The sequence below is a fragment of the Carassius carassius genome, chromosome 36, assembly GCF_963082965.1.
Source record: "Carassius carassius chromosome 36, fCarCar2.1, whole genome shotgun sequence".
In the NCBI taxonomy this organism is placed as follows: domain Eukaryota; kingdom Metazoa; phylum Chordata; class Actinopteri; order Cypriniformes; family Cyprinidae; genus Carassius; species Carassius carassius.
Genome location: NC_081790.1, coordinates 11,261,420 through 11,277,843, shown reverse-complemented (window position 1 = coordinate 11,277,843; position 16,424 = coordinate 11,261,420). Strand labels below are relative to the sequence as shown.

At 35.2% G+C, this 16,424-nt stretch overlaps 1 long non-coding RNA gene across 1 annotated transcript; it reads right to left on the bottom strand.

Annotated features, from left to right (window-relative positions):
• Window positions 1–100: 100 nt before the first annotated feature.
• LOC132116692 (uncharacterized) lies at window positions 101–9,405 on the bottom strand. Its single transcript, XR_009425677.1, has 3 exons — window positions 9,300–9,405; window positions 696–788; window positions 101–544 (listed from the first exon to the last, which is right to left on the bottom strand). It is a non-coding gene; the product is annotated as an uncharacterized LOC132116692 (long non-coding RNA).
• Between the last annotated feature and the right edge of the window lie 7,019 nt (window positions 9,406–16,424).

The window sequence follows — 16,424 nt, the reverse complement described above, 5'->3', positions numbered from 1 at the left end:
CCCTGTTCCCTCCCATCTGGGCTGGGAGCCCCATGCATCGACCCGTACAGGTCTCCTCCGGCTAACTGCCCCCCCCCCCCCCAGTGGCATGTGAGCCTTATCAGGGACACCTGGATCTGATTGCCGCTTTTCCCCTCATTTACCGCTGTCCTCATCAGTCTTCTGTCTTACAGTAGGAATAACAAGTCTCAGATGCACCTGAACTGTTTGTACCTTCAATACACATTCGGAATCAGTTTATAGGAGCTTAATTAAGTCTTATAGCCATAAAACTACATTTAATGGGCATTTACCACAACGAAAAAAGACATCAGTGCTCTCGCGGGATAGAGCTCACCCTGAAAACAATCTCTATCTCGAGACTGGTTTGTGTGTTGTTTAATTTCCTTTTCATATTATCCAACAGAATCCGTATCTCCGCTTTTCTCCTCTTGTTTGACATCCCTCTCTGTTTTTCAGAGGAAAAATCGAGCCAAATTCAACATCTGCCAAGTAAATATCATTCGTATCATATTTGGGCACATCTTCAGTCCTGAATTCCAACCTGTAGTGCAGCCGAGAGCCAAGTCAGTTAATACTTTAAACAAGGTGTGAGAAGCACATTTCTGGAATTATGTGAGGGGTGTCTTAAAGGAGAAAATTTATTTATTGAAATTCTCAGGTCATCTTGCGTAACCATTTCATGACAGACTTACCCTATGTCAAAAGAGCTGTTGGAGTCGCGAAGAAGCGAGGAAGTCGACCACTAACCAGGGGAGACGTTTACTCATTATGGGTGGGGGGAAGGGCTGCAAAAGAAGAGGGAAATGAAACATGTGTTAGTGCAAATAAACCTGTGCCCAAGGCATTTGAATGCATTCATAAAACAATATGATTTTCTGTTAATATAATGTTAAGAAGTGTAGGAAATGTCTTCAAAGCTGTGTTAACAAACATTTCCAGTGTGCTCAAAGAAACAATTGACCTTTTGCCAATTTCATTTATAGTTTACTTAGTATCTCACAATTGTTTTAGCACAAAGCATTGCTTGGCAAATAATTGTTATTATATTCTATAGCCCAACGTTCAAACTACTATTTCAAACATTTTCTTCATTGCAAAGATGTGGGATGCTGTGTCTGGGGTTAACACAACTTCACTGGCACTGGTTCCCTCTAGTGAGACAAACTTTAACAACAGGAGAAAACCCGAAACCCTAGACTTATCCTCTCAAAAGCTCATGTCTGAAGATTAATGGCTGTTTTTTAATCTAAGGTGTCTTTCCTCTCCCCATAACCCTCATGAGCTCCATCTACCCAGTGCTGGTCTAACCCGGTGCCCGCGGTCCTCAGAAGTGTTGGTTCAGCACTTAATCTCACGTCTCCCTGCAAACACCTTGGTCTTATCACACACTTCCTTTGTCAGACATTTCCTCCCAACACTAGGGACAAGGATCCAATCAGGAGAATGGGATCTCTGGGAACTCTGATTATTACAACACAGGTAATTGATTTTTAAAGAGGAACTCAATGTTCTTCTGGTTTCTAGTGAATGCCGGACCACCCTGGAACAGGTGCTAGATGATAAAAGTACTTTTGTAAAAAAGTATGTTTTATACTTTTGTACAAAAGTTTTTGATAAAAGTATGTTCTAATATTTGCTAATCAACCTGTTAAAACAAATTAATGTCTGTGAAATATATCTCAAAATTATTATCATAATATTATTATATAATATCCTTAATATTATATATACATTTTTTTTTTTGTTCTAATACACCAAATAGCGTTGTCTGCTTTAGTGCAGGGTTGGTTATCCCACTCATTTGAATCATAGATTATATTTTGAAAAAAAAAATGTCAATAAAAATCTGCTGACCAAGTTTTCCTTTTTTGTCATCTCAAATAATCATTATCATATTAAAGCAGAGACTCTGGGGCTACAGAATGCCTTTCACAGAGATAACCTATCTATGGGGGGATTTGTGAAAGCAGCGAATATGAGACAGCCAGATGATTTTTCCCAGCCAGCCTTTGCCACTGAATGTCCTGCAGTGTTTCTCATTGTTTGCTGCCCCATAAGAGATAGCCAAGAGAGCCTGAGAAAACTAAAAAAACAGCACTATTTAACGGAATTCAATCTGTCCCAACAGATTTGAATCGCTAACTTACATGTCTGAGTGTAGATTCTATCTGGCTAATGAGGGGCCTGAATCCTTCTCTGTTACTTCAAAGGGGTGAAATTCTACCTTTCATGCAGCGAGGACCTTTGCCTGGGCTCTCGCTCTCTCTCAGGTGTGTCACTGTGCAAGCTAAAAGAGAGGGTTTCAGGCAGAGAATTTCCAAAGGACTGTTTGTTCCTAAGTTCTGTGTTGAAAGCTAAATATGGGTAAATATACTAGCCAGTTTCAAAGCCTACATTTATCTTACTCTCATTTAATCCAAGATTTTCTTAATGATTAATTTACAAGCCAACCACAATATTTAAGAGGAAACTCCAATACGGTTCTTGCATTTCTATGCAGGAATGACATTGGGCCCCTAAGATTGCTACCAATAAGGCAATACGGTCTCTTGCTTCCAAATAGTAAGCACTACAAAAAGTTTGTGTAATTCACATCTGCTACAAGTGACGCCACCACAGTGGGAAATGTTTAACACCTCTGACAGCCTTCAATGTGAGAGTAATTTGCCCTAATTTTCTAACTAGAGTGAAAGTTTTCCACTTTAAAAACCAAAAGAAGATTTCTTTTGCATGCTATACGCTACTGAATGTGCAATGTGCAACTGAAGTTGTGATTTTATTAACACAATGCATTTGATTTTACATTTCAGTGAATCTGAAAATCGGATCAAGACCCTTAATTGTCATATGTGTGTGACATGGACCTCTGGGCATTTGAACCTGTGACCTGCCACAATCCCCAAGCTCATTAAATAGCATTAAGTGATCAGTACCTCCAAGACAAAGACTCCAGTTGCCTGGTGTTGAAATTTGCATTAGGTAAGTGTTCACTAATGGTAAATAATGCATTGGTTAGATTAGTTCTCGTTTCAGGGAAAGCGAAGTGGGATGTTTAAATGATAACACAATCTATCTGAATCGCTCTAGCGACAACTCAGGTGTGTAAGGTCCTCAGCTCTGGGCAATGCAATGTTTAAGGCAATGCTACTCTGAGAAAAAAAAGTTACTGAGTAGGAAAGAAAAATAGGGCAAGGTTTTTGTTCGAGTAGGGTCATACAAAACATCTTATTTCAAATAAATGTTGTACATATTGCAGATAGTGTAAACAGATATTTACTGAAATTATAATCTTTCTTGAAGTAATGTGTTGTATCTGTATACTCTCATGAAGCCCCTCTTGGGTTTTTCATTCAGAAATTATTTTTTCAGTTGGCCTCAGGTGTCAGTAGGGCATTTTATCAGGTGTTTTAACTCTCAGTGAAAGATATGAAGTGTATGGAGAGGAAGTGAGGAAATGAGGCCCAGGTGGCTTTAAGTAGGAGGAGACTACAAACGAAAATATTCCCAGGCCCTTTAGGATAAAGTAATCTCCCTCTAGTCAAACCCAACTGAAAATGATAAACTCAGAGTGTGTAAGTGAATTTAGATTCTTTATCTTCTTTTTAAAGTCTTGCTAAGGGGGTTTGCTTCTAGCGTGTATAAGTAACGTATAACCGATATTTCTGAAATACTGTTAGGAGTTGTTGGAAGAGGGTGAGCAATCCACAGTCATCCAGAGGTCACAAAAAGTAGAGCCAAGTAATGACACGAGTGGCTAATTGACGGGATGACACCAGAAGTACCTTTGCCCTCCCCGAGCAGAAGGTGGAGGTTGAATGTCACACTTGAACTGGTGTCAGTGTGTGCAGGATCACTTTATCAATGACTGCCTCAGGTTACAGAGCATTACTACAGACACATTAACATATGTTCTTACCCTTGTACTAAACCAAACACACACACAAAAACGTTGTAACTTTGTAAATCAGGCCTTAAAAAAGCCAATGAATAATACTAATAAATATATAAATCAAATTTACAATGTAACAATATATAGAATACATTTATTTATTTGAATTATTATTAAAGAAATAATATTTAAACTTTTTCCATATTCCAAATTTTCCAAACAATAAAACTAATTCTTGCATTAATATTTATTAATTTATTATAATAAAAAAGAAATTACATAAAAATATGGAAAAGTGGAAAAATATTTTAGAAAAATATTTTTTCCAAATTGTATTTATTATTATTATTATTATTATTATTATTATTATTATTATTATTATTAGATGATAGTTTATAAAAGTGATATATAAAAATAAAACATTCAATGATGATAATATTCATAATTAACAAAATAATTTATAATATAAAATATTATATTTGTATTACTAAAATATATTTTACAGTTTATTTTTACATTGTTGTTACTATTGCTAATAAAAAAATATATATAAATATAAAACATGCGATGATAATAATAATGTTTATAATTAATTATGAACAATAATAATAATAATACTTATAATTATTATTATAGTTGCTGTTGTTGTTAATATTAGTCATAATTATTAGAATAAACATTTATATTATATTTAGGTTATATAATATATATTAAATATATATATATATATATATATATATATATATATATATATATATATATATATATATATATATATTTGTATTATTATTAAATCTACAATAATTCCATTTTATGAATAATAAAACGAAGATGGATGATTGACAGACTGAAGTAACTGGAGTCAATCATATGTAGTCCCTGATAACTTCACTTTCATTAATAGAGACCAGAGTAGCTGCAAGAGACACTGTTGGTCAGTTTGCTTTCATGTCACGGTTTGAGTCGTCTAAGAAAATAAAGCAGTTGAAGCTTAAATGTAATAAAGTTCATTCAAGGGAACAACGTGATAGCTTGAATGGACTTTCAGTTACCAAATACTGTACATACATGCACATTTCAGTCTTGACATTTTTATGCAGTAATAGTTGCTATAATACGGTGTGATCCAAAAACATTCATCACTTGAGTGTCCAACTCCAAAAACACCTGATGAAACCACATACGAAATATCAGACATTCCACTGTTTTCATACCAGACATGTCCAACAAACATATCCTGTCCAGTACACATATTGCGGTGCATATATACCCTGTTCCCCCTTTAATATATCAAAGAGTGCCTTCCACCTGTTGCTCCAGTTTGAACTCTCAGCCCTCTCTAGTTCAACAATTACACTGCAGTGATGCAAAGCTAGCAGACCACATGTCCCTCAACAGTTTATGTGACCATTGAAGCAAAAAGAAAGATGCTCTGGAACATTGTATTCATGCAGAGAGCACAACAGAGGGAAAACGTGTGTCCAGTTTACCCTCCGGCCGCTGTGAAACACAACACCGTATATTCCGTTACAACGGTATTCTTTTTTTTCAATTACTCTTAAATGCTGAGGCCAGGTGACCGTGTGCTTACACTGGTTCAGAGCATGTGTGCCAGTGTTGTTACTGTTAACTAAAACTAACAGTTAAAAAAAAATTAATTGGGCTGATTGGATAGGATAAAATGTATTAATCCCCAAAAGGAAATTAATATATATCGCAGCAGCACACACCACACAAAATATGATTTTTTTTTTTCCAAGGACAAAAAAGAAAAAAAGGAAACATCATTTTCCAAACTCCACCTGCTCATCAAATCTGTGCTATATATAGTGCTATAAAATCTTCAAAACTGTGCAGCTGTAATCAAGGAAGTTATAATTTACCATTGAAACAACTGGAACCGCAGCATTCAAATGTGGCTTCATTTCCCAATCTGCTTGGACCTCAATGATTGTGGCGTGCAGCTATATTTTGATACTGATTCAGACCATATACCACACATATCGTCCACTAAATATATCTTCTCGTGATGAGCGAGATAAGAGGAGGGCAAGTTCTCCATATGGCGCAAATATCCTTTGATGGTCATACGTATGCCACATGTCAGTCCTCTATGGAATGAACCGACAGACACGAGCCACGCAGGACTGAAGCAGGGAGCTGCTTCCTTGAAACCATAATGAGCGTAAGGAGACATCAACACATGTTAATTACTAAAGCAAGTTCCTCATCTCTAATGTGGGAAGGGGGTAGATCCTACCAAGCCACCAAAAAAACAATAAGATGAAGTCATAAAGTTGATAACTTCCTCATTAATTTCACATTAATCGGACAAGTTCCTCATGAGATGAATTATGAGTCAAGAACATCTGATATCAGATGCTGTGCACATATATGGATATCGATGAGTGATTCTAACAAAGCTTGAGTCAGAAGGTCTCCTGCGGTGTTCTCACCCAAAACATCCTCTTAACTAAGAGGCATGCTAGACAAACACACTCACTATTCTGCTAATAGGCTGTAATTAACCTGTTTGCTCATGTCTTGGTTTGGTCCGTCTTAGTCATACGTTCTCATCCAGGTAGAAAGGTCTCAAATGAGCATCTACTGGTCACAAGAATCAAAGCATGCCTGACTCTTAAAGAATGTGAACGAAGATGAAAGCAGCTGTAAAGTTTTATGATTCTCACCAAGCGCATGCACGTTTTCAACACCGCATCACGCGTACAGCCGATATCTTGCACAGAGATTTCAGATTCACAGCTACAGTGAAGTAAAAGTTATAAAAACATATGAATAGTGAAACTGAAATGACAAATTCAGTTTCCAAATCCAAAAAGAAAATTCTGTCTTTGTTAACTCAGCTGTACTAATGTATTTTTTTTCAATGAAAGTCAAAAGGGAAAATGTTGTCCTTTTATTGTAACTGAATGGAAAAGTGCAAACAGCTCTTCAAAATTTCTAGACAGAAAATCCGAATGAGTAAATCATTTTTGTATGAACTTTCCTTGTAATGAATTACACACCAGTACAACAGTCAGCCCTGTCCCAGAGAAATCATCTCAGGCATGTCTGCAGGCTTTGGTCACACCATTCATTTCAAACTATTGTTCTGGATTCCTCTCATGCCTCTTGTATTTCTTCTACAGTGCATTCAGGAGATTTGCTTTTGTCTGGAATAATAAAAACACAGCAAACACTCATCGTCAGCATTTCCATTCCAACTGCACTTTCTTTCATTATGCAATATATCTGTCCTTTAAACACAAAATAATATGTGGAAATAAAATATGTGAGTGTGCTGATATTCCTGACTTAAAAAAATAAAGATTAAAAACGATCAAGAATTGTACTAGCTTGTCGCAAAGCATGGCAGAAAATAATGCAGACTATATTGTCTAATTAATATAGCCTATTTTATTAATATATTTTTAAAATTGAAACTGTTTTATATTGTTATATAAATATACTGTATGTTTAAATGGCTTCACACACTGAGCAAAAATTGAGACGGTGGCCTCTCCGGATGAGTATAACTCATATTTTATAGACAATAAATGTTAACCCACTTGGAGTAAATGATCTAAAGCCATGGGAAAGAACTGGTGCTGAAGCAGAGAAGGTCTGATGTTATGACATACTATTACAGCACACTTGTAAGACTCAGTAATCATAACCACAAGCAGAGCTGCTTTCATACCTATAAATGGTGGGAGTGCCAGCTGCTTCACCTACACAGAAACTGTAAAGCAAAGTCCTTTATTTCTGGAGGAAAACAGCTTTCTGGCTGCTGGACTGTCTCAGACAGACAGGATTGTTACTCATCCAGACAGGCCTTTACTCCCCGAGCGCTGTAAACATTACTCTAAAGGCTTCCTATATCTCATCCCGCCCCAGTGTTGACATTCTCTACCTGGTTCTGTTAAAGAAGAGCCTTAAGCACAACCAGCCACTCATATGCTGAAGTATAATGAACCACTGTCTGTGAAAACTTCATGAGAGCATCAGAAGATAGAAGCTGCAGATAGATTTCCATTGCTCTGCGCATCTGTGACTCACTTTCCGAACTTCACCTCCTCGCCGTGCATTTGTTCTGCTCATCATGTCAGTAAATCCACACAGACTGACTGGTGGACAACCACACCGGTGTTATCATTGGTAAAACTTTACAATAACTTCTCATTTGTTAACGTTAGTTATTAGTTAATGTGCCAACAATGAGCAATATACAGTATATATTTAAAGCATTTAGTAATCTTTGTTCATTTTTGTTAATAAAAATACAGTTGTTCATTGTTTGTTCACAGGGCATTAACTAAGTTTAACTTGTTGAAATGTTGAAATTAACATGAACTTAGATGAAAATATTTAAAATATTTTTACATTGTTATTTAATGTTAATAATGGAGTTTACTAATGGTAACAAATTAAACATTAATGGAAAGTTGTGCATTACCGTTATACCTTGAATTAAAACTATTAAAAATATTTTTTGTTCATTTAAATAAAGAGGAAAGAAAATCAAAGCTAAATATATATAAAAATATTTTTTTAAACAGAAATGAATACAAATGATGACCACATAAAATTACTAAAACTTAAAATAAATACAATAAAAAATAAAAACAAAATCTTATTCAAAGCCAAAATATGAATAAACATTATAATATATAAATAACAGTAGACCACAAGTTTTTAGTACTGTTACTCAATTGCTAAAAATGGCTTTGTTCTCTGTCTAAAGGGCTTAAAATATCATATTTGGGTAGGATTCTTCATTTGCTTCTACATCAAGTTGGTTGAAATGGTTCAAATTAACTCGGGGATATCTCACCCAAAAATCTGTCATCACCATCAAGATGTTCCAAAAATGACTTCCTCTCTTCTTTCCATTAAGAGTTTCAGTGAATGACTTAAATTTCAAACTGTTCCTCTATCATAACATAATGGTGAATAAATAATAACAGAATCCTAATTTTTGGGTGAACTATTCCTAACCTGCAAAAGATTAATATGTTGAATCCAGCCATTTGCTTTCAATGAAACTATATTCAATTTGTTGTTGATTTTTCACACTACAAATATGCACTTGCTGTGAGAAACACAAACAAGACCAGCAAACCTCAAAACCACTTAGTGAAGAAACCAAGATTGCTGTCATTTAGCAACGAGTGTTTGGTTGAACACCTGACTGTTGACTTACACTGGGGGGCAATAAAACGGACCAGCAGATAATACTGCCTTAATGTGATTATAGTAATATGATTTACAAATCCTTGTATAGAGCTGAAAGCTTAAAAATGCCCAAAATTCCAAAAGAGTGATGATCTGCCTCATTATCTTAAAAACGGGTGGAATGTTCACTAAGGGAAATTGGAACAAGATGAACAAAGCATGGCATACTTACAGAGTGAAAAGACATTGAGCATCGGCATTAATATTTAAGAGCCATAAAGGTTGGATTTCATCTGTCGGGAAGTGCTGTCAGAAAACTGAGCACAGCCTGTAAGACACAAGCAGAACCTGATTTTACCAAGTGAGACATGTTCCTGGGACACCATTGTGATTAACCAATCAGATTTGAAGAACCAGTTTATAGATTTTGTGAAGTTTACGCTTAAAATCACTGTTTGGTGCTTGTACAACAGTGTCATTTATCTACCATTTCCTCTGATTTTAGGGATTACTCATGGTTAAGGTTAGGTTTAGGTGTAGGGATATGGTCAAGAATATATTTTTGGAGTAAAATGTTGTTGTTCCATGGTCAACAAAATATGTTGACCTAGGAACACATCTAACTCAGCAAAATCAGGACGTGCAAGACACAACACTGCAATAAATAACAGCCAGTGGACATTTAAATATACTGTATCAGATGTACAGTATACTGTGAGTTAGCTTTGTGATGCTCTGTATGGGATATATTTTACAGTTAATAAACTGATATAATGTTATTGACATAACAGCCATAAATAAATAAAAGAATACAAATCAATGGTAAAAGAAGGAAACATGCTGACTTGAAGTTTATCAAATTAACCTTTACTTGCCCTATGACTAAAGAACATAAACAGTTTGCGTTTCCACACAATTTTCTAAACATCATCAGGGTAAAACACATGACATTAAAAATACACATGAACTAAAAAACACACACTGGAGAAAATTATGAATGCGACACTTTTGTTATTGCCCCCATTTTTCTTGAGATGAACTCAAAGATCTAAGACGTTTTCTATGTACACAAAAGGCCGATTTCTTTCAAATATTGTTCACAAATCTATCTAAATCTTTGTTAGTGAGCACTTCTCCTTTGCCGAGATAATCCATCCACCTCAAAGGTGTGGCATATCAAGATTCTGATTAGATAGCATGATTATTGGACAGGTGTACCTTTGGCTGGCAACAATAAAAGGCCACTCTAAAATGTGCTATTAGTGTAGTGCACCAGTAAGCATTGCTCCACACTGACAGACTGAAGAAACTGGAGTCAATGCTATCCATATGTAGTCCCTGATAACTCATTAATAGAGACCAGACCTTTTGAGTACATAGAAAAAGTCTTAGATCTTTGAGTTTAGTTCATGAAAAATGGGGGAAAAAACGAAAGTGTAGCGTTTATAATTCTTTCAGTAGTCATTTATCAGATGCTTTTATCCAAAGTGCTTTTTTATCCAATTGTAGTATTAAAATAAATAAAAACAGATCCAAAACAAAAAGGTAAAACTTTTTAAATACTACCTATACACATTTTAAAAATAAAGAAATTAGATAAAAATGACAAATGCGTACAACAAAATTCATGAAAATGAAAAACAATATATAAACAATGAAAACATATTAAAGAACAAAAGATATAAGAGTATTATAATGATTCTAACATAACACTAAGCCAAACACACACAAAAAAAACTACATACATGTGTATGTACAACCACACACACATATACATATATACATACACATTTATAAATTATATATATATATATATATATATATATATATATTTAATTAATTTCCTTTCTATTTAGTTTGTTGAACTATTAAAATAACTCAAATTAAATAAAACTACAATTTAATAAAAGAGTTAAGTAATCCTAAAAATAACACTGCCAAACACAAGATTTCCATTTTGAATAAATGCTGTATTTCACAAAATATTCTGTATTTTTGATCAAGTCTTGATGAGCACAAGAAACCTGGGTAAAAAAAAATATATTTTATATATATATATATATTTATATATATATATATATATATATATTTATATATACACATTATAATCTTGTGAAATAAAAATAAATAAAATAATAATAATTATTAACATCTTTTACGTTATTTGCACCACTGCAGTTTAATTTTGAAACCTGAAATCTGCTCAATAAATAAAAATAAGAAAAAGGAAAAGAAACAAAAGCATTAATGCTATTTGATATCTGAAACACGTAATCTGCGATAAAGTTCTCTTGATTTAATGCTTAAAAGCTGCATCCATTACATCTTATTGTGAGCAGACACCACAGGAGGTTATTTATTAGGCACTGATGAGATCTTTATCTCCAGCTTTCAAATACTTCTGAAGCATTATCTTCTTCCCCCTGGTAGTTTGGCCGTATACCCATTTACAATGACATAGTGGGCACGTGGTGCTTTGAAGTGTTTGGTTTGTACTCTTCCCTTCGGCTTATCTCGCCTCCCATAACCTCCAATGAAACGTCAGTAGCACCCAGTGTCATCCAGAACAGTTTACTGCAGGAAACTTCCTCAAGACTGTATCTAAATGTTTGTAACTTACTGTGGCTTTGGTGTAAGTTGGTAATAATAATAAAAATAATAATAATAATAATAATAAGTTGGTAATGATCATGAGACTCTAATGCTGTGGAACGGGAGAGCGTGAAATACACAGAAGGGTTAGAAGAGTCATCAGTATCAGTTTTCTGAGAGAGATATGTTGTCAGGTTAAGGTATAAGTCATGGATGAGCTCTAGGAAAGTTCAAACACATTCTTGTTTTATTCAAAGTTCCCTTTTTCAACTTGTCAACATGCTAGACACCTCTAGATTTAAACATATAGAGAATGAGATATATACAATATACAAATGAGAAAGACCTAATGGACAAACCTCACAGTGGAATTCAAGACATCTAATGCTGAACTAAAACATACTTTGTCTAAATTGTAATGAGAAAAGCACACGTAGCAGCTAAAAGCATTTAGAAATGTCACGAAAACAGCATCTTACATTTAGTGCTGTCTATCTTTGGTCCGTTTCTACCCAGACGCCAGTGGGAGGTCTTCACCTCCCTGACGGATCCTAAGCTGAAGCCTGACCACTTGTAGGAAACTCCACCGCAGGGCTGTCAAGTGTAATAAAGGCTCAGGATGATCCGTTTACATGAGCAGCTGTGTAAATGATGTCAAGATTTTCCAGGAAACCGCTCCGGGTCGTATTTGCAAAATATTCGACCTGATTCATCATTTACTAACGAGACTTGACGTTGCTTCACTTGATTTATCTTTGCACAAAAACATCCAGGGCCCACAGATTAGTCATCTTGCTTTGACTTTTCTTCTTCCTAAGTTTCTACAACAGACATCACATCCAAAATCCATTTCTACTTGCGGTCTCAGCTGCACAAGATTTCAGACTTTCTGGGTTGTTAGAGTGTTTTTTGCGGTGTCTCACATGTTCAGTTATGAGCACGGTCCAATGGACCTGATAATTCCCTCTGTTTATTTCTCCTGTGTGGTATCATCTGCTTATATTCAATTGCACTGGATATTTTATACATCTTTTTTTTTTTTGCTTGACCCTAAATGCATTCATTGAAAGCTTGCAAATGTAACTGTGAGGCTTATCTAACAGGTAGTTAACACCTGTTTTTGGTTTTTTTTTTGCATGAAACTGCATGCCAAGTAAATGAATGTTAAACTTTTATATAAGAAAGAGGGACTCATAAATCAATGGTGAAACTCGCAAGAGACTGTCAGTTAAATGACTAATAATAACATGCTAAATGGGAAACATAATGTGCTGTCAAATATTGCACTTTTCAAAGACATGCAATAAGTCCTGATTCCATTTCCCTTTTCTCTCAAAAAACAGGCCAAAACATTTCAAACGTGTGCTAAATATACAGTAGATGTTGTAAACAGTGACACAGGATATTTTTTAAAAGTATATATTTAGTTTCAAACTTCATATACCAAAATATATTTCAGATTGTATTTCAGATAAAAAAAAAAATTCCAATCTTATAGTGCTCTACATTTAGGCTAAATGTAGTTTTTTTTCTATGTTCAAATATAACATACAATATATGCTTATGAATGTATTTTCTTGAAATACATATACACACACATTCATGTTACATCTGAAGAAAAACTTTAAATACTAAATACTTTTTAGTTTACCTTTTTTTTCAAATGAGATAGACAGACAGACAGACAGACAGATAATTATACGGTCATTGAACATATTACAAATTACCCCCAAAACATTACTTTTAATAAATTAGCAGTGGTTCCTCTAAATCAAAGATTCCCAACCCTGGTCCTGGGGGCACCCCAACACTGCCCATTTTGCATGTCTCCTTTCTCTGACACACCAGTTTCAGGTCTTGGAGTCTCTACTAATGATCTGATGACCTGAATCAGGTGTGTTTGATTAAGGAGACATGGAAAACTTGCATTGTTGAAGTGCCTCCAGGATCAATGTTGGGAACCACTGCTCTACAGTATTTGAATAAATGGTTGTGGATTGCAAAGCATGTGTTATCTATCGTGAGCTCTGGTGAACACATCAGTGGTTCTTACCTTTGTCTTATGGGAAGCAAGATGTGGGATTTCCTACAAAAATCAATGGCTGCTCATAAACACTCAGCAGCATCTGTTGTGGAAGAGTATGAGAATAAACAATTCCATGTTCTGTTAAACAATAATTCAAGGCAACATGGGAATATAAAAATGATGACTGGTATTAAAAAGTTTCCAAACGACCATTAAAAAGTACATTTGTTGCATTGGTAATTTGTACAGATGGTATCTGGATCACTCCAGTGAGAGATAAAAGGAATGCAAGACAAAGCAATCTGCAGCTGAACGGACCAGATTCAAAATAACACATTCACACTCATGAGAAACACATGGGGGTCTAGTGTAGTGTGATGGATCCAGTCTTATTACTTAGACTTACAAAATAAATTCGTAAATAAATATCCTAAAATAAGAAATTTGACAGTTAAAAAAAACATGCCTTGACATTTGGCAAGACAGCAAAGGCGTATTGGTTTGGTGACGTTGCTGTTGAAATTGAGCTAAGCAGTATATTATTTTTTATATTAGTCATAAAAATAACTTGAGTGAGATATTTGCAATGAAAAATTGCATGCTAAATACTTGCATGCTAAAAAGAAGCATTCATTTTTTTCTCTCTAATCACTGTCAGATCCCTGTCAAAGAGTCAAAAGCTAAAAGACCTCAATTAATAAAAAATAAAAGGCCTTCAGATGTAGAATAAGTAGCCAGACTTGGCCACTAGAGAAAAAGCCTTTGGAATAATAATACTTGGCTATGATGAGGTGCTAAGTGACAATTTGTAATCAATCTCTGAAGATCTGACTGAGGAATACAAGCAGTTCTAGAGGGTTTCTAATGCTTTCTATCTTTGGTGTGCTGTTTTTACAGGGGAATCATCTTGATTCTTAAAAAAAAATAAAAAAATAAAAAACGGTTGACAGTAGCCACTGATTATCACAATGTGAAAAAAAAAATACTATGGAAGTCAAAGGTAATGTCAACTGTTAGGATACCAACGTTCTTCAAAATACTTTTGTGTTCAACAGAAGAAAGACACTCATACAGATTTGGAACAGCTTGAGAGTGAGTAAATGAAGAGTGAGTAAATTAAGATTAACTAATAATAAAATAAGTTGTTTGTCTGTACAATAAAAGTCAGTGAGGTCCAAGAACATCATATGGGTTCTCAGAACTGATCTCAGAATTGTCATGTTTGGGTGAACTATCCATTTAGCCCTTTTCTGTATTCAGTGTCCCATGATAAACCACATCTGGGGTAGTTGGAATGAAATCAATGGAGACCATAATTTTGATATCACTGCCTAATCCAGTGAGGTTTTTTCAGTAAAACCCCTGATACTTGTCTCTTTACTTTCATTATCCTCCAAGGGACCATTTGTAAGCCACTGACTTTACATCACCATTTTATAATGCCATGAATAAATTTGCAGAGAACATCTAATCCCCATTGCAATGGAGAACCAGCAAGGGAAGGAAGCTTGGTTGTTTGCCAGCCTCTGCCGAACAGACCTTGCAGCATTTTCTGCTGTAATAATGAAACTGTATATTACGCTGAAACAAGAACAAACGGCTGGTAATAGCCCAAAACACTACTATACTCTCTAGTACAACTTGTGTAGACCATAATTATTATCCATGCTACAGTAGCCTAGTAATTACACAGCAAACACAAAAGATTTTTACAACTTTTCACGGTTGCAACTAGGTAGGTTGCATTGAGTACCTAAACAACATTTTTTACCTGTAACTAAATTTTATAAATAATGTAAACAAAATCAAATATTTCAGAATCATTGTGAAAATAGCCCATCAACCAGCTCAAACTGCAACTTCTGGGAGACAGCCTATGTTATATTTTATGTGAAAAAAATAACACAAAACATTTTTCAGTACCACAGCGATGTGTGAACTCTGCTCCTGATAAAAGCAATTATTCAAATTGAATAATCGACCTAACCATATTTTCTTTGAGGTTTATTAGCTAACTTGACATTCAGAACTACTGGCACAGATATGGAACATTGTGAAAAATGTATTTAATGCGAAAAAAAAAAAACATCTGTCGCAATAAATACGTCAGATTTTACGGCGTGAGAAAAGGTTTTTACAAGGTAGTCAGGTTTGCCGCATAATCTTGACAAACGAACGTAGGCTATTGAGTGATTTATCGGCAGTGCAGATCATAACCAACCCTATTACGCCATATTAGCACGTTTCACAGAACATAACAGCAGGGAGACAAATGTGGTGGTTTCACAAAACGTAGGACAAGAGGATAGATGGACATATGGTGTCTGCCATTCCTCCGCCCCAGACGGTTTGATCCACCACATGCCGATAGCGCGGCGGACCCTCATGAGCCATTTCCTTCACACGTTGCTAACGGTTTTCCACCGACACGACTGGCCTTTTGAAGTCCCTTTTAAGAGCATAATTATTCCCCCTTCCAGACAGTACACTCACTTCTCACCTTTTTAATAAGCCACTCATAGACAAGTGTTTGCCTCTTTTACTCGCTCTCTTTCTTACTTATTTTCCTAGAAGCCTAAATGCTCCCATAAATTCCCTGTCACTTGGCTGCAAAAAAGGTTGCCCCTTCACCAGGTTGATGCTCCTGCTAGTTTTGAGTCACTAGAAGGGGCCTCCACACTTTGATTTTCAATGAGTCAGGTGTGAGTGAATATAAAAGAAGCCATTAAAGGGAACAAG